Here is a 19,634-nt window from a genome sequence, read left to right on the forward strand (position 1 = left end):
GCAGCTGACGAGAAAGCAGCTCACGGCCACACTACTCCAGAAGCGCCCGATCTCGGAAGCTAAGCAGAGTCGGGCCTGGTTGGTTAGTACTTGGATGGGAGAGCGCCTGGGAGCACCGGGTGCTGTGAGCTTTTCTGTCTTTGGACAATTGAGGACTTTATGTTCCTTCCTGCCTTTGATCTGAGAATTCTGACGTCTGGTAACCACGGCAACCGCGGCTAGCAAACAGTTAGGCGCGGTTACCACAATTACCTGGGCACATGCACCTTCCGTTTTTTGGTCTTTGATGGACAAAGAAAGCAAGACGTGCATAAAATCCACCATAATTGAGGACTTTATGTTCCTTCCTGCCTTCGATCTGAGAATTCTGACGTCTGGTAACCACGGTAACCGCGGCTAACAAACAGCTAGGCGCGGTTACCACAATTACCTGGGCACATGCACCTTCCGCTTTTTGCTCTTTGATGGACAAAGAAAGCAAGACGTGCATAAAATACACCATAACTGATACCAAAGCAGGTGACAAAAACTACACAAGGCAGGCCACAAAAGTGGTTTACTGGCTACAAAGGCTACAACAGATGTTTAGTGGACACACACACGTGCGAGAAAAGAGGCAAAGTGTCTTTTCTTTTTGTAAACATCTGCTCAGCACTGCAGCGCAGCGCCTTCACGGCACCAGGGGCACGAGGACTTTCCCGGCGCGGTTTGCTTGGTTTAGCCCGGGGAGGGGGGATTAAGAGTGGGTGAACAGGTTGTAGCGGTGCGCAAGGTGGCGGTAAGGTCAGCGGGAGGATGCGTGGGTGAGCAGGAGAGCGTGGGCATTGTTGGACGGCAGCGCGCAGGGCAGAGCTGACAGAGAGCGTCTCTACATCTGCTCATCACAGCAACACAACCACATGTCAGAGTCACAGCGTGACTACGCAAGCATGACACGCGTCAAGACACGCCGCAGCTGACGAGGAAAGCAGCTCACGGCCACACTACTCCAGAAGCGCCCGATCTCGGAAGCTAAGCAGAGTCGGGCCTGGTTGGTTAGTACTTGGATGGGAGAGCGCCTGGGAGCACCGGGTGCTGTGAGCTTTTCTGTCTTTGGACAATTGAGGACTTTATGTTCCTTCCTGCCTTTGATCTGAGAATTCTGACGTCTGGTAACCACGGCAACCGCGGCTAGCAAACAGTTAGGCGCGGTTACCACAATTACCTGGGCACATGCACCTTCCGTTTTTTGGTCTTTGATGGACAAAGAAAGCAAGACGTGCATAAAATCCACCATAATTGAGGACTTTATGTTCCTTCCTGCCTTCGATCTGAGAATTCTGACGTCTGGTAACCACGGTAACCGCGGCTAACAAACAGCTAGGCGCGGTTACCACAATTACCTGGGCACATGCACCTTCCGCTTTTTGCTCTTTGATGGACAAAGAAAGCAAGACGTGCATAAAATACACCATAACTGATACCAAAGCAGGTGACAAAAACTACACAAGGCAGGCCACAAAAGTGGTTTACTGGCTACAAAGGCTACAACAGATGTTTAGTGGACACACACACGTGCGAGGAAAAGAGGCAAAGTGTCTTTTCTTTTTGTAAACATCTGCTCAGCACTGCAGCGCAGCGCCTTCACGGCACAGGTAAACACACACGCACACAGAGAGCTGCTTGTTCATTTTCATTAAATTCAGCTGCTGCCACCTGCTGGTGTGGAGTGTGAACAACTTTTTCAAACAACCAGGAGAAACAGGAGGCCATTATCGAGCACATCATCAAAAGGAACCTGTGCATGTCAGCCATACTGGGGTGGAGGCAGAGGCACACAACTAGACACAGTTTAACTCTGAAAGTGTTGAAATTACACTTTCGGAGTTGAAATCAACTTAAAATCAACTCCTTAACCTTTAACTATGAAATTTCAACTGTCCAATTTTGCTGTGTATAGAGCAGACGGACTACTGCAAAACATATTATTGTATTGCTCTGTTGTATGTAGTATTTGGTTCACACTGAAATGTGCTTACTGGACACTGATGGACATATAAAATATGTATATTGACTTCTGTCACCTAGCTGATACTCATTTCAACTTTTAATTCTTCTCATTAGACCTGTGGATATGCATCGCCTTTGTCTGGCACAGAAAAAAGGACGGGCCAATCAGCTTCCGGGAAGAGACTGATTACATTTTAAGCACATTCTAAGAGCACCGTGACTTACAGGTTCCGGTGACAGAGAAGCTGTACATAAACACACCTGTACGAAGGTACAAATGTGTTATTTCGGTAGCACATATACTAAAATTGGAACGATACAGAGAAGATTAGCATGGCCCCTGCGCAAAGGGAGGGCAACGTTTATGCCGGTCGGGGCCCCCGCCGGCCCCCGCGGAGCGGGGGGCCGCGCGGCCCGCGCCCGGGCCCCCGCGCCGCCCCTGCCGGGGCCCCGGGCCGGCCGGGACCCCGCGCGCGGCGCCCCGTCCGCCCCGTCCGCTCGAGCCGGGCGACCCGCCGGGCCGACTCAGAAGATCAAAAGATCCGTGGATCGCCGATCGACCAGCCCACCGCCCCGTTGTTTTGGCCCGGCCCTGCGCACATGGCTAATTTGCATATGACGCCGTCTTAAAGGAAGAGGCGGAAGCGCACTGTGTTAGACGTTTATTATGAATTCAAGTCACCACGAAATCGACTTAAAAACCACACAAAATATACAATAATATAAAATAAATGAAAAATATAATTTGACCAAAAAGAAAAATCTCAAATATAACTGCTGTACATGCTAAAGGTGCTGACGTTTTTCAGCCAGCCAGGCCTCGACGGTCTTGCCAGCGAAAACGGCACAGAAGTGCTCCCCCTTGTACTGGCTGTGCCCCAGGTCGCACTTCTTCTCGTGACCACACTTTTTGCAGACGTGCTGCTTGTGTGGCCTTCCTCGCCGACCTGCATCCTCCCTCTTCCTCCGGCTCCAGGTTGTTGTACGGGGAACCTGGGGTGGCGGCTCTCGTTTCTCCGCATCCTCCACATACTGCTTGGCCACCTGCATGGGGCTCCCTGTCGGGTGGAATCCCTCGTAATAGCAAAAAAAAGTCCCCTTGAAATAGGCATGTCCCGTGTTTAGGTGCCTAGCAACGCCGCAAACGGGGCAGGTGCTTGCTGTGGCGGAGGCAACATCTGCATCGGCGGCAACATCTGCCTCCGCGGCGGCGGCAGCACCACCACCTTCAGCGGCGGCAGCAGCAGCAGCAACATCTGCACCAGTAGTCTCCACTTGTGGATCAGGAGGAGCAGCAGAAGCAGACTCTACATTAAGACAGAAATAAAAATCAATTGTGTAATTCTTCATTTGTAATTGATTTTTAAACCTCTGTAACACCTGTAATTGCTATTCACCTTGTGCTGGGTCTTCCAAACACCCGGTCTTTGCCACAGCTTTCCTGGCTGGTGTTTCCATCTGTGAAACCTGAAAATGGAGTGTGACCCTGACCCCCCCAGCAGCAGTCTTTGTGGCCCTCAACTCAATAGCAAAGCTGCACCCTTCCTCCCACCCACTTCATCAATCCATAGACAAAGGGAGGTCTCTGACTTGCTTATTTACATGAGGTGTAAAGGTGTGAAAGAGCAACTGTAAACAGGGGGCCCCTTTAATCCCATCTCCTGCGCAGTCGTCAAAGTGTCGTACAGAGACAATGATGTGTTTTCGATCCACCTCCTGCAGTCGTTTGCTGTGATATCACATCACCCTGTCCTCCTTTCAACAGTGTTCTTGAGACAACGAGGTGTTTAGGGACCCTGTGGAGCCTTTTTGTCTTTTCCAAGACTAGTCATTGGTTTTGATCCGCCTGCCAGACAAATCCCAATAGACAGAATGAACAACTTGAGCACAAGTGCTAAAAGAGTGCTTTAATAGCAAACCAAGAAACAGGACCAGCAGGAATGAGCAAAATAATAAATAAGTCAACTGTAAATAGTAGCACAAAGTCAGTCAGACAGTCAAAAAGCAAATGTGCAAAGCAAGAAAGCCAGCTGAAAGTACTGGACTGTGCAAATAATAAAAAAGTAAGTTTTAAGTAACATGCAAACTGAAAACAGAAAATAAAAGTGCAAACACAAAACAGCCTGCAAAATATTTGCATAGCAATCACTTCTTACAATGAAGAGCAATAACACAACAAGCGATGTCAAACTATATACATAATTTACAGAACAGTGCACACTAAAGTGATATCAAACATATACAAAACAGTGCACACTAAAATCTAAAGTGCAAAGAACACACACACACAGCAAACTCAAACACAAAACAATAGAAAAAGGAACATTACAGTGTAGGAGCAGCAGGTGGAGGAGGAGGAGGAGGTGGTGGAGGCTGGTCAGCAGGTGTAAGAGTGGCAGCAGCTGCAGCCTCCTCCATCTTCTTCCGTGCCAGCCACTCTTCCACACTCTGCTGCTCCCTCACAGGACAGTACCAACCGTACTTCCTGTAGCTGGTGTGTCCGTACTGCTTGGTCTTTGGCAGTCCACAGTCGCGACAGTTAAAGTGCGTTGTCCGTCGATACGGCCTCGCAGTGTCCCCCGCCGCCAGTGCAAGCTGCCTCCCCATTTCATGTTTTTTCATCCGCCAAGCTGTGGTCCTGGAATACCCAGCTGTGTCGGCGGCAGCAGAGGGGGCAGGCAGGGGAACCTCTCACAGCAAATGGTGGGAAAGCTGTGGCAGGCTTAGTCCTCCCCATGAATGGCGGAAAGGCTGTGGCAGCGGAAGGAGAAGGAGCTGGAGGAGCTGTGGCACGGGATGGAGCTGTGGCAGGGGACAGAGCTGTGGGAGCCATGGCAGTCAAGCGCCTGTATAGAGCCTCCGACAGTGGTCCTCTGCGCGTGACTGCCAGACCGGACAGATCTGCAGGCACATTGGGCTGAAACAGAGAGCTGTGGGTCCTCGCTTCCTGCTGCAGTGTCTGTGCCGGGTTTCAGCACCTCAGCTGCCGACTGTGCTGCGGTCGCCGGCAGGGAGGCCAGGTTGGCAACATGAGCCGCCTTGGCCTTGCTCCGCTGCATGTTCCTGGGAGGAAGAATGTGACAGTGTGAGCGACCGCATCAAGACACACATAAACAGATATGTGTTTTTTATATACAAATATTTAATCTTACCACAGTGAGAGCGTGCGCTGGTTGACGTCGTACAGCTGGAGCTTGGTGGCCCCCACCAGGGTTGGACAGTTGAAGATGTTGTCCTGTATCTGGTTGTAGTCCCTGATGATGGCGCCCCAGCGGTTGATGCGCAGGTGCGTGATGGTCCGGGTGTCGGCCTGGTGGAGCATGATGGCCTCTACACGTCTGCTGGCCTTTGGAGACTGAGAAGCCCCTGCCCCCTGGCCCATGGCACAGCTGCACACAAGACAGTGTGATGTGAACAATGCGCACAACGCAAAAGTATTTGTTGACTGGATTGCATGTGGTAAACGCTAAGGGTGGGTGGGTTGCAAGTGCTTACCGCCTGACGCTGTCCCTGCCTGGAGTGTGGCTCAGGCGTTGGCTGACTTTAAACCGGCCTTTGACAAGCCTGTCCTGGTGGCTCGGCGCAAAACTGCACTGGCTCTCTGTCCTGGTCAGACAGCCTGTTCCACAGGGCAATGATGTCCCTGGCCTGTGTGTTGGTCACAAAGGCGTGGTTGCGCAGCTCCACCAGAGCCATGGCCAGCTCAACCACCTGTCGGTAGCCAGGCCGCCCATCTGGACCCTCAGCGCCCTGGGAAAAAGATGCAAAGCACAGAAATGAGTCATGAGTGTCTCCAGTTCTCTCTACAGTTCTCTCTCTCTCCCCCTGTCACACACACACAACCCTCCATACAGACACAATGTGGAAGAGCAGACAGTTGTAGTACTTACAGACTCGTCCTCCCCTGCCTGCTGCAGGCCTCCCCCCTCCTCCTCCTCCGTCTGGGAGGAAGCGTACAACCCAGCTGGGGCCCGCATAAGCGCGGGGTGGTGGGAGAGGGCCAAGTCCTCCTCGGGCCTGAGGTCATCCTCATGCTCCACCAACCCGAAGCCCTCGTCGCCCTCTCCCTCTGCCACAGGCACATCGGGCACGTCGGGGTCTTCTCCACAACCCTGCTGACCGCCTCTGCACGGGCAGCAGTGGGAGAAATCAAGATGGCGACGGATGGTGGCTGCTGTTTATACCGTTTCACCACCTCCTGTGCTTCCTGTGAGGGCCTGAGGGTCAGTTCTCTGGAGGTGGCCTCAAGCGGAACACTGGAAAATGATCCTGGGGAGAAATTAAAAAGATTATTATTTATAGATATATATATATACACTCTGAATACATCTAGTAGCCACACATTTTTCAATATGAAACAAATACAAGAACACCTTAATCACAACAATATCTACACATGTTAAACAATCTAAAATAAAAGCAGGGACACGGTAATTACAATTTTTTTTCACAAACTCATTATTACACTTTACTACTACATATTTATTACTTAGTACTATCACAGTAGGGCCGTCGCGCCACGCGACACTCGAGATTTACATTACACACACACAGTACAGTACAGTACAGTACAGTGCAGTATCGTTCACTAAGCTTGCTAACTTTCGGAAAATGACTACATTTAATAAGTAGTTAGTGATAAGTACTGGGAAAAAAGGTTGCTTTCCCGAAATGGGATTTTTTAAAATTTTTTCTTCACAAACGTGAATCGTTTAATCGCTAGCGAGCAAAGGGAAATACGGCATTAAGCTAACTTTCGGATAAGTATGTACTACATTAACAAAGAAAAATTAACGTACCATTTCAACGAATAAAAGTGTTTGTTGTTGGAAAAAGTAAGTGGAGATGCTCTTTCTCTCTTTCTCTCGCGGATAGCAGAGGACGACACGTTCAAGTCCCTCTTCCAACTTCGCTCTCCGGGATCGTAGACGCAGAATTGTGCGGCCATCGCGGCGGCCGGCACTTGAACGCGACTCCGCGAAATTTGCATGGAAAGTGAAACACGACCAATAGCGCGTGCAACCTACTGGAGTTGGCCAACCGCGGGCCAGGAGGGAGGGACCAGCGTTACACTTCGAATTGGAACAGTCACGGGGTGGCCGTAGCCAATCGGGCACAAGGGGGTGTGGCCTAAAGTGTAACACAAAGGTGTAACAGGGTGGAGAGAGGAAGCCTGTCCCAAAGGCGCAAAGGGAGGGCAACGTTTATGCCGGTCGGGGCCCCCGCCGGCCCCCGCGGAGCGGGGGGCCGCGCGGCCCGCGCCCGGGCCCCCGCGCCGCCCCTGCCGGGGCCCCGGGCCGGCCGGGACCCCGCGCGCGGCGCCCCGTCCGCCCCGTCCGCTCGAGCCGGGCGACCCGCCGGGCCGACTCAGAAGATCAAAAGATCCGTGGATCGCCGATCGACCAGCCCACCGCCCCGTTGTTTTGGCCCGGCCCTGCGCACATGGCTAATTTGCATATGACGCCGTCTTAAAGGAAGAGGCGGAAGCGCACTGTGTTAGACGTTTATTATGAATTCAAGTCAACCACGAAATCGACTTAAAAACCACACAAAATATACAATAATATAAAATAAATGAAAAATATAATTTGACCAAAAAGAAAAATCTCAAATATAACTGCTGTACATGCTAAAGGTGCTGACGTTTTTCAGCCAGCCAGGCCTCGACGGTCTTGCCAGCGAAAACGGCACAGAAGTGCTCCCCCTTGTACTGGCTGTGCCCCAGGTCGCACTTCTTCTCGTGACCACACTTTTTGCAGACGTGCTGCTTGTGTGGCCTTCCTCGCCGACCTGCATCCTCCCTCTTCCTCCGGCTCCAGGTTGTTGTACGGGGAACCTGGGGTGGCGGCTCTCGTTTCTCCGCATCCTCCACATACTGCTTGGCCACCTGCATGGGGCTCCCTGTCGGGTGGAATCCCTCGTAATAGCAAAAAAAAGTCCCCTTGAAATAGGCATGTCCCGTGTTTAGGTGCCTAGCAACGCCGCAAACGGGGCAGGTGCTTGCTGTGGCGGAGGCAACATCTGCATCGGCGGCAACATCTGCCTCCGCGGCGGCGGCAGCACCACCACCTTCAGCGGCGGGCAGCAGCAGCAGCAACATCTGCACCAGTAGTCTCCACTTGTGGATCAGGAGGAGCAGCAGAAGCAGACTCTACATTAAGACAGAAATAAAAATCAATTGTGTAATTCTTCATTTGTAATTGATTTTTTAAACCTCTGTAACACCTGTAATTGCTATTCACCTTGTGCTGGGTCTTCCAAACACCCGGTCTTTGCCACAGCTTTCCTGGCTGGTGTTTCCATCTGTGAAACCTGAAAATGGAGTGTGACCCTGACCCCCCCAGCAGCAGTCTTTGTGGCCCTCAACTCAATAGCAAAGCTGCACCCTTCCTCCCACCCACTTCATCAATCCATAGACAAAGGGAGGTCTCTGACTTGCTTATTTACATGAGGTGTAAAGGTGTGAAAGAGCAACTGTAAACAGGGGGCCCCTTTAATCCCATCTCCTGCGCAGTCGTCAAAGTGTCGTACAGAGACAATGATGTGTTTTCGATCCACCTCCTGCAGTCGTTTGCTGTGATATCACATCACCCTGTCCTCCTTTCAACAGTGTTCTTGAGACAACGAGGTGTTTAGGGACCCTGTGGAGCCTTTTTGTCTTTTCCAAGACTAGTCATTGGTTTTGATCCGCCTGCCAGACAAATCCCAATAGACAGAATGAACAACTTGAGCACAAGTGCTAAAAGAGTGCTTTAATAGCAAACCAAGAAACAGGACCAGCAGGAATGAGCAAAATAATAAATAAGTCAACTGTAAATAGTAGCACAAAGTCAGTCAGACAGTCAAAAAGCAAATGTGCAAAGCAAGAAAGCCAGCTGAAAGTACTGGACTGTGCAAAATAATAAAAAAGTAAGTTTTAAGTAACATGCAAACTGAAAACAGAAAATAAAAGTGCAAACACAAAACAGCCTGCAAATATTTGCATAGCAATCACTTCTTACAATGAAGAGCAATAACACAACAAGCGATGTCAAACTATATACATAATTTACAGAACAGTGCACACTAAAGTGATATCAAACTATATACAAAACAGTGCACACTAAAATCTAAAGTGCAAAGAACACACACACACAGCAAACTCAAACACAAAACAATAGAAAAAGGAACATTACAGTGTAGGAGCAGCAGGTGGAGGAGGAGGAGGAGGTGGTGGAGGCTGGTCAGCAGGTGTAAGAGTGGCAGCAGCTGCAGCCTCCTCCATCTTCTTCCGTGCCAGCCACTCTTCCACACTCTGCTGCTCCCTCACAGGACAGTACCAACCGTACTTCCTGTAGCTGGTGTGTCCGTACTGCTTGGTCTTTGGCAGTCCACAGTCGCGACAGTTAAAGTGCGTTGTCCGTCGATACGGCCTCGCAGTGTCCCCCGCCGCCAGTGCAAGCTGCCTCCCCATTTCATGTTTTTTCATCCGCCAAGCTGTGGTCCTGGAATACCCAGCTGTGTCGGCGGCAGCAGATGGGGCAGGCAGGGGAACCTCTCACAGCAAATGGTGGGAAAGCTGTGGCAGGCTTAGTCCTCCCCATGAATGGCGGAAAGGCTGTGGCAGCGGAAGGAGAAGGAGCTGGAGGAGCTGTGGCACGGGATGGAGCTGTGGCAGGGGACAGAGCTGTGGGAGCCATGGCAGTCAAGCGCCTGTATAGAGCCTCCGACAGTGGTCCTCTGCGCGTGACTGCCAGACCGGACAGATCTGCAGGCACATTGGGCTGAAACAGAGAGCTGTGGGTCCTCGCTTCCTGCTGCAGTGTCTGTGCCGGGTTCAGCACCTCAGCTGCCGACTGTGCTGCGGTCGCCGGCAGGGAGGCCAGGTTGGCAACATGAGCCGCCTTGGCCTTGCTCCGCTGCATGTTCCTGGGAGGAAGAATGTGACAGTGTGAGCGACCGCATCAAGACACACATAAACAGATATGTGTTTTTTATATACAAATATTTAATCTTACCACAGTGAGAGCGTGCGCTGGTTGACGTCGTACAGCTGGAGCTTGGTGGCCCCCACCAGGGTTGGACAGTTGAAGATGTTGTCCTGTATCTGGTTGTAGTCCCTGATGATGGCGCCCCAGCGGTTGATGCGCAGGTGCGTGATGGTCCGGGTGTCGGCCTGGTGGAGCATGATGGCCTCTACACGTCTGCTGGCCTTTGGAGACTGAGAAGCCCCTGCCCCCTGGCCCATGGCACAGCTGCACACAAGACAGTGTGATGTGAACAATGCGCACAACGCAAAAGTATTTGTTGACTGGATTGCATGTGGTAAACGCTAAGGGTGGGTGGGTTGCAAGTGCTTACCGCCTGACGCTGTCCCTGCCTGGAGTGTGGCTCAGGCGTTGGCTGACTTTAAACCGGCCTTTGACAAGCCTGTCCTGGTGGCTCGGCGCAAACTGCACTGGCTCTCTGTCCTGGTCAGACAGCCTGTTCCACAGGGCAATGATGTCCCTGGCCTGTGTGTTGGTCACAAAGGCGTGGTTGCGCAGCTCCACCAGAGCCATGGCCAGCTCAACCACCTGTCGGTAGCCAGGCCGCCCATCTGGACCCTCAGCGCCCTGGGAAAAAGATGCAAAGCACAGAAATGAGTCATGAGTGTCTCCAGTTCTCTCTACAGTTCTCTCTCTCTCCCCCTGTCACACACACACAACCCTCCATACAGACACAATGTGGAAGAGCAGACAGTTGTAGTACTTACAGACTCGTCCTCCCCTGCCTGCTGCAGGCCTCCCCCCTCCTCCTCCTCCGTCTGGGAGGAAGCGTACAACCCAGCTGGGGCCCGCATAAGCGCGGGGTGGTGGGAGAGGGCCAAGTCCTCCTCGGGCCTGAGGTCATCCTCATGCTCCACCAACCCGAAGCCCTCGTCGCCCTCTCCCTCTGCCACAGGCACATCGGGCACGTCGGGGTCTTCTCCACAACCCTGCTGACCGCCTCTGCACGGGCAGCAGTGGGAGAAATCAAGATGGCGACGGATGGTGGCTGCTGTTTATACCGTTTCACCACCTCCTGTGCTTCCTGTGAGGGCCTGAGGGTCAGTTCTCTGGAGGTGGCCTCAAGCCGGAACACTGGAAAATGATCCTGGGGAGAAATTAAAAAGATTATTATTTATAGATATATATATATACACTCTGAATACATCTAGTAGCCACACATTTTTCAATATGAAACAAATACAAGAACACCTTAATCACAACAATATCTACACATGTTAAACAATCTAAAATAAAAGCAGGGACACGGTAATTACAATTTTTTTTCACAAACTCATTATTACACTTTACTACTACATATTTATTACTTAGTACTATCACAGTAGGGCCGTCGCGCCACGCGACACTCGAGATTTACATTACACACACACAGTACAGTACAGTACAGTACAGTGCAGTATCGTTCACTAAGCTTGCTAACTTTCGGAAAATGACTACATTTAATAAGTAGTTAGTGATAAGTACTGGGAAAAAAAGGTTGCTTTCCCGAAATGGGATTTTTTAAAATTTTTTCTTCACAACGTGAATCGTTTAATCGCTAGCGAGCAAAGGGAAATACGGCATTAAGCTAACTTTCGGATAAGTATGTACTACATTAACAAAGAAAAATTAACGTACCATTTCAACGAATAAAAGTGTTTGTTGTTGGAAAAAGTAAGTGGAGATGCTCTTTCTCTCTTTCTCTCGCGGATAGCAGAGGACGACACGTTCAAGTCCCTCTTCCAACTTCGCTCTCCGGGATCGTAGACGCAGAATTGTGCGGCCATCGCGGCGGCCGGCACTTGAACGCGACTCCGCGAAATTTGCATGGAAAGTGAAACACGACCAATAGCGCGTGCAACCTACTGGAGTTGGCCAACCGCGGGCCAGGAGGGAGGGACCAGCGTTACACTTCGAATTGGAACAGTCACGGGGTGGCCGTAGCCAATCGGGCACAAGGGGGTGTGGCCTAAAGTGTAACACAAAGGTGTAACAGGGTGGAGAGAGGAAGCCTGTCCCAAAGGCGCAAAGGGAGGGCAACGTTTATGCCGGTCGGGGCCCCCCGCCGGCCCCCGCGGAGCGGGGGGCCGCGCGGCCCGCGCCCGGGCCCCCGCGCCGCCCCTGCCGGGGCCCCGGGCCGGCCGGGACCCCGCGCGCGGCGCCCCGTCCGCCCCGTCCGCTCGAGCCGGGCGACCCGCCGGGCCGACTCAGAAGATCAAAAGATCCGTGGATCGCCGATCGACCAGCCCACCGCCCCGTTGTTTTGGCCCGGCCCTGCGCACATGGCTAATTTGCATATGACGCCGTCTTAAAGGAAGAGGCGGAAGCGCACTGTGTTAGACGTTTATTATGAATTCAAGTCAACCACGAAATCGACTTAAAAACCACACAAAATATACAATAATATAAAATAAATGAAAAATATAATTTGACCAAAAAGAAAAATCTCAAATATAACTGCTGTACATGCTAAAGGTGCTGACGTTTTTCAGCCAGCCAGGCCTCGACGGTCTTGCCAGCGAAAACGGCACAGAAGTGCTCCCCCTTGTACTGGCTGTGCCCCAGGTCGCACTTCTTCTCGTGACCACACTTTTTGCAGACGTGCTGCTTGTGTGGCCTTCCTCGCCGACCTGCATCCTCCCTCTTCCTCCGGCTCCAGGTTGTTGTACGGGGAACCTGGGGTGGCGGCTCTCGTTTCTCCGCATCCTCCACATACTGCTTGGCCACCTGCATGGGGCTCCCTGTCGGGTGGAATCCCTCGTAATAGCAAAAAAAGTCCCCTTGAAATAGGCATGTCCCGTGTTTAGGTGCCTAGCAACGCCGCAAACGGGGCAGGTGCTTGCTGTGGCGGAGGCAACATCTGCATCGGCGGCAACATCTGCCTCCGCGGCGGCGGCAGCACCACCACCTTCAGCGGCGGCAGCAGCAGCAGCAACATCTGCACCAGTAGTCTCCACTTGTGGATCAGGAGGAGCAGCAGAAGCAGACTCTACATTAAGACAGAAATAAAAATCAATTGTGTAATTCTTCATTTGTAATTGATTTTTAAACCTCTGTAACACCTGTAATTGCTATTCACCTTGTGCTGGGTCTTCCAAACACCCGGTCTTTGCCACAGCTTTCCTGGCTGGTGTTTCCATCTGTGAAACCTGAAAATGGAGTGTGACCCTGACCCCCCCAGCAGCAGTCTTTGTGGCCCTCAACTCAATAGCAAAGCTGCACCCTTCCTCCCACCCACTTCATCAATCCATAGACAAAGGGAGGTCTCTGACTTGCTTATTTACATGAGGTGTAAAGGTGTGAAAGAGCAACTGTAAACAGGGGGCCCCTTTAATCCCATCTCCTGCGCAGTCGTCAAAGTGTCGTACAGAGACAATGATGTGTTTTCGATCCACCTCCTGCAGTCGTTTGCTGTGATATCACATCACCCTGTCCTCCTTTCAACAGTGTTCTTGAGACAACGAGGTGTTTAGGGACCCTGTGGAGCCTTTTGTCTTTTCCAAGACTAGTCATTGGTTTTGATCCGCCTGCCAGACAAATCCCAATAGACAGAATGAACAACTTGAGCACAAGTGCTAAAAGAGTGCTTTAATAGCAAACCAAGAAACAGGACCAGCAGGAATGAGCAAAATAATAAATAAGTCAACTGTAAATAGTAGCACAAAGTCAGTCAGACAGTCAAAAAGCAAATGTGCAAAGCAAGAAAGCCAGCTGAAAGTACTGGACTGTGCAAAATAATAAAAAGTAAGTTTTAAGTAACATGCAAACTGAAAACAGAAAATAAAAGTGCAAACACAAAACAGCCTGCAAAATATTTGCATAGCAATCACTTCTTACAATGAAGAGCAATAACACAACAAGCGATGTCAAACTATATACATAATTTACAGAACAGTGCACACTAAAGTGATATCAAACTATATACAAAACAGTGCACACTAAAATCTAAAGTGCAAAGAACACACACACACAGCAAACTCAAACACAAAACAATAGAAAAAGGAACATTACAGTGTAGGAGCAGCAGGTGGAGGAGGAGGAGGAGGTGGTGGAGGCTGGTCAGCAGGTGTAAGAGTGGCAGCAGCTGCAGCCTCCTCCATCTTCTTCCGTGCCAGCCACTCTTCCACACTCTGCTGCTCCCTCACAGGACAGTACCAACCGTACTTCCTGTAGCTGGTGTGTCCGTACTGCTTGGTCTTTGGCAGTCCACAGTCGCGACAGTTAAAGTGCGTTGTCCGTCGATACGGCCTCGCAGTGTCCCCCGCCGCCAGTGCAAGCTGCCTCCCCATTTCATGTTTTTTCATCCGCCAAGCTGTGGTCCTGGAATACCCAGCTGTGTCGGCGGCAGCAGAGGGGGCAGGCAGGGGAACCTCTCACAGCAAATGGTGGGAAAGCTGTGGCAGGCTTAGTCCTCCCCATGAATGGCGGAAAGGCTGTGGCAGCGGAAGGAGAAGGAGCTGGAGGAGCTGTGGCACGGGATGGAGCTGTGGCAGGGGACAGAGCTGTGGGAGCCATGGCAGTCAAGCGCCTGTATAGAGCCTCCGACAGTGGTCCTCTGCGCGTGACTGCCAGACCGGACAGATCTGCAGGCACATTGGGCTGAAACAGAGAGCTGTGGGTCCTCGCTTCCTGCTGCAGTGTCTGTGCCGGGTTCAGCACCTCAGCTGCCGACTGTGCTGCGGTCGCCGGCAGGGAGGCCAGGTTGGCAACATGAGCCGCCTTGGCCTTGCTCCGCTGCATGTTCCTGGGAGGAAGAATGTGACAGTGTGAGCGACCGCATCAAGACACACATAAACAGATATGTGTTTTTTATATACAAATATTTAATCTTACCACAGTGAGAGCGTGCGCTGGTTGACGTCGTACAGCTGGAGCTTGGTGGCCCCCACCAGGGTTGGACAGTTGAAGATGTTGTCCTGTATCTGGTTGTAGTCCCTGATGATGGCGCCCCAGCGGTTGATGCGCAGGTGCGTGATGGTCCGGGTGTCGGCCTGGTGGAGCATGATGGCCTCTACACGTCTGCTGGCCTTTGGAGACTGAGAAGCCCCTGCCCCCTGGCCCATGGCACAGCTGCACACAAGACAGTGTGATGTGAACAATGCGCACAACGCAAAAGTATTTGTTGACTGGATTGCATGTGGTAAACGCTAAGGGTGGGTGGGTTGCAAGTGCTTACCGCCTGACGCTGTCCCTGCCTGGAGTGTGGCTCAGGCGTTGGCTGACTTTAAACCGGCCTTTGACAAGCCTGTCCTGGTGGCTCGGCGCAAACTGCACTGGCTCTCTGTCCTGGTCAGACAGCCTGTTCCACAGGGCAATGATGTCCCTGGCCTGTGTGTTGGTCACAAAGGCGTGGTTGCGCAGCTCCACCAGAGCCATGGCCAGCTCAACCACCTGTCGGTAGCCAGGCCGCCCATCTGGACCCTCAGCGCCCTGGGAAAAAGATGCAAAGCACAGAAATGAGTCATGAGTGTCTCCAGTTCTCTCTACAGTTCTCTCTCTCTCCCCCTGTCACACACACACAACCCTCCATACAGACACAATGTGGAAGAGCAGACAGTTGTAGTACTTACAGACTCGTCCTCCCCTGCCTGCTGCAGGCCTCCCCCCTCCTCCTCCTCCGTCTGGGAGGAAGCGTACAACCCAGCTGGGGCCCGCATAAGCGCGGGGTGGTGGGAGAGGGCCAAGTCCTCCTCGGGCCTGAGGTCATCCTCATGCTCCACCAACCCGAAGCCCTCGTCGCCCTCTCCCTCTGCCACAGGCACATCGGGCACGTCGGGGTCTTCTCCACAACCCTGCTGACCGCCTCTGCACGGGCAGCAGTGGGAGAAATCAAGATGGCGACGGATGGTGGCTGCTGTTTATACCGTTTCACCACCTCCTGTGCTTCCTGTGAGGGCCTGAGGGTCAGTTCTCTGGAGGTGGCCTCAAGCCGGAACACTGGAAAATGATCCTGGGGAGAAATTAAAAAGATTATTATTTATAGATATATATATACACTCTGAATACATCTAGTAGCCACACATTTTTCAATATGAAACAAATACAAGAACACCTTAATCACAACAATATCTACACATGTTAAACAATCTAAAATAAAAGCAGGGACACGGTAATTACAATTTTTTTTCACAAACTCATTATTACACTTTACTACTACATATTTATTACTTAGTACTATCACAGTAGGGCCGTCGCGCCACGCGACACTCGAGATTTACATTACACACACACAGTACAGTACAGTACAGTACAGTGCAGTATCGTTCACTAAGCTTGCTAACTTTCGGAAAATGACTACATTTAATAAGTAGTTAGTGATAAGTACTGGGAAAAAAAGGTTGCTTTCCCGAAATGGGATTTTTTAAAATTTTTTCTTCACAAACGTGAATCGTTTAATCGCTAGCGAGCAAAGGGAAATACGGCATTAAGCTAACTTTCGGATAAGTATGTACTACATTAACAAAGAAAAATTAACGTACCATTTCAACGAATAAAAGTGTTTGTTGTTGGAAAAAGTAAGTGGAGATGCTCTTTCTCTCTTTCTCTCGCGGATAGCAGAGGACGACACGTTCAAGTCCCTCTTCCAACTTCGCTCTCCGGGATCGTAGACGCAGAATTGTGCGGCCATCGCGGCGGCCGGCACTTGAACGCGACTCCGCGAAATTTGCATGGAAAGTGAAACACGACCAATAGCGCGTGCAACCTACTGGAGTTGGCCAACCGCGGGCCAGGAGGGAGGGACCAGCGTTACACTTCGAATTGGAACAGTCACGGGGTGGCCGTAGCCAATCGGGCACAAGGGGGTGTGGCCTAAAGTGTAACACAAAGGTGTAACAGGGTGGAGAGAGGAAGCCTGTCCCAAAGGCGCAAGGATGACACGCAAATTCGTGAAGCGTTCCTCATTTTTTACATTTTTTAATTTTTTTTTTTTATAAAGAATTTCAGTTTTCTGATGTAGCTACGACTACTACTGCACCTACAGATTCTGTCAACACTCCGTTGACTGGAAACTTAAAAATACTAACTACTGGAGAGGCCTGGGTGTGGAGCTTCTCACAGACAAGAGACAGACACCACTGATCTCCACACAAAGAGGCTGTCAATCATGTATTTCAATGGCGATGTCTCTGGTCAGATTCAGAATTCCTTTATCTATCCTTGTTCATTGTTTTCTCCTTACTTGCTTAGTTCAAGAGTTGAGGAGCTAGGTCAGAATGACCAGGCTTGTCCTCGGTTGAACTGGCTATGTGCTTAAAAACAAGTCAGTTGATAGGAAACAGATGTGGAAGCACACACAATGCCAGAATTAGTTGCCTAATTTACACACACACCTTCACCCACACACACACAGACAGGCTTGACTATAAAAGATCTTCAGTTTGAGGTTCGGGGGATTTTATCTGAATTGGCTGGCTGATACGTGTCAACAATTGATCTGAACAAAATCCTGCTGAAGGCTGACTTCTGGCTCTTGAATTTTTGTTCGATTCAAATTGACAATAGTCTGTCATGTATATCACACTTCTTTGTACAGTAATGTACACATTTTGTTCCCTAAAAGGTTGCTTATTGTTCATTTCCTAATTTCTATTTTATTTATTAAGTATTTATATGTTTGCACACGCCCCAGAGCTCATCCTGAAGCCACATCTCCCTTTCACACAGAAGCTCATTTTTCCTGGTCACTGAAGATGAGAGTTGGGTGCTTTGTGTTTCAAGGAGAGCAGCATCCACGCATGTCAAACTACTACGGTAAATCTTCTCCGTGTATTTTTCTACAGCAATAGGAGGGGGTGCACCATTCCTGGAAGTACTGCAATACCAGGTTGATGCGTGGAGTGGACGGAGCAAGCCCCTATTCCATCTCCCTTGTCCAAAAAGCAATTTAATATATGGTCCCCAGGTAGGGGACGTATCAGATATTAAACTGATAAGAACAGATACTACACTTGATCTTAGCCAAAAGGCCGAGAAGCGATGCCACGCTGGGGCCAGAGGAAAGCGAGCCATGCACGGCGCCGTCTCTCTCACTGATGGTTCCGAAGACGAACAGCGACTCCGATTTTAGCTTTCAGCTAGAAACTGCCCTTCTACAACTTGACTAAAGGGCCCAACACAAATCAAAGTGAAAAACTAAATTATAATGCAGTCAGCAAATCTTTAATCCACACATGAGGCCTAGAGAAAAGAATAGGAGTGCAAATTTCATGCTAAACAAACCACTGGAAGGTGCTGCGAGAGAGCACCAGGTAAACACACACGCACACAGAGAGCTGCTTGTTCATTTTCATTAAACGCGTTATGAGGGGAGAGCGCGAACGCAGTCCCCCACTACCAGAAATTATGCAGTCGAGATTCCCACATTTGGGGAATTCGCAGGGGTCAGCACAACCTAGAGTGCAATGGCTGAGCCTCGCCCTGGGTGAACCACCTTCTTGATCATGGTATCTCCCCTGCCAGGTAAGTATGAGTTGGGCACGTCACAAACAGGGGAGCCTTTCACACAGATGCCCCCCTGAACAATGGTACCTGACAATCTACAAACCATCAAAACCACACACACACAGCTCAGGCTGCATCTTCATAGACTGTCATTATAGAGTAACTAGGTTTTGGCACAAATGCCAGTCAAGATTAACTGTTTATTTGGAGCACACACCCTGCACTTTCCATCATACTTTAACATTCAGATTACCCCTACAAGTCTTTCTATCCTTACAAAAAAAGACTAAAGAAATCTGCCAGCAAATCCAGGTGAAACAAAGCTGTATGACAATATCAAGACAGAAGACTATCTGATATACATGTGACATTCAGAGGAAGGAATATAACAGCAAATTGTTTTCTCCTCACAGTACAATCACTTCCTTTTTTTGTCTAAATCTTGCTTAGCCATCTGGCTTTTCTGCTGCTGCCACCTGCTGGTGCGGAGTGTGAACTACGCTTCATACACAATACAGTTCCATAACAGGGAAGATTTCTTGCAGGTCTGTCATGTTTATCATACTTCTTTGTACAGTAATGTACACATTTTGTTCCCTAAAAGGTTGCTTATTGTTCATTTCCTAATTTCTATTTTATTTATGAAGTATTTATATGTTTGCACACGCCCCAGAGCTCATCCTGAAGCCACATCTCCCTTTCACACAGAAGCTCATTTTCCTGGTCACTGAAGATGAGAGTTGGGTGCTTCGTGTTTCAAGGAGAGCAGCATCCACGCATGTCAAACTACTACGGTAAATCTTCTCCGTGTATTTTTCTACAGCAAAAGGAGGGGGTGCACCATTCCTGGAAGTACTGCAATACCAGGTTGATGCGTGGAGTGGACGGAGCAAGCCCCTATTCCATCTCCCTTGTCCAAAAAGCAATTTAATATATGGTCCCCGGGTAGGGGACGTATCAGATATTAACTGATAAGAACAGATACTACACTTGATCTTAGCCAAAAGGCCGAGAAGCGATGCCACGCTGGGGCCAGAGGAAAGCGAGCCATGCACGGCGCCGTCTCTCTCACTGATGGTTCCGAAGACGAACAGCGACTCCGATTTTAGCTTTCAGCTAGAAACTGCCCTTCTACAACTTGACTAAAGGGCCCAACACAAATCAAAGTGAAAAACTAAATTATAATGCAGTCAGCAA

The 19,634-nt window shown here is 50.3% G+C and overlaps 3 non-coding genes and 1 pseudogene across 3 annotated transcripts; 1 reads left to right on the plus strand and 3 right to left on the minus strand.

Annotated features, from left to right (window-relative positions):
• Positions 1-2,268: 2,268 nt before the first annotated feature.
• Positions 2,269-2,340, plus strand: LOC114429630 (uncharacterized; annotated as a pseudogene).
• Positions 2,341-17,783: 15,443 nt separating this feature from the next.
• Positions 17,784-17,974, minus strand: LOC114429617 (U2 spliceosomal RNA). The gene has a single exon (XR_003669839.1). It is a non-coding gene; the product is annotated as a U2 spliceosomal RNA (small nuclear RNA).
• Positions 17,975-18,298: 324 nt separating this feature from the next.
• On the minus strand, positions 18,299-18,463 carry LOC114429608 (U1 spliceosomal RNA). Its single transcript, XR_003669830.1, has one exon. It is a non-coding gene; the product is annotated as a U1 spliceosomal RNA (small nuclear RNA).
• An 804-nt stretch (positions 18,464-19,267) lies between these two features.
• On the minus strand, positions 19,268-19,457 carry LOC114429627 (U2 spliceosomal RNA). The gene has a single exon (XR_003669849.1). It is a non-coding gene; the product is annotated as a U2 spliceosomal RNA (small nuclear RNA).
• Between the last annotated feature and the right edge of the window lie 177 nt (positions 19,458-19,634).

The sequence above is a fragment of the Parambassis ranga genome, unplaced genomic scaffold (assembly GCF_900634625.1).
Source record: "Parambassis ranga unplaced genomic scaffold, fParRan2.1 scaffold_177_arrow_ctg1, whole genome shotgun sequence".
Taxonomy (NCBI): domain Eukaryota; kingdom Metazoa; phylum Chordata; class Actinopteri; family Ambassidae; genus Parambassis; species Parambassis ranga.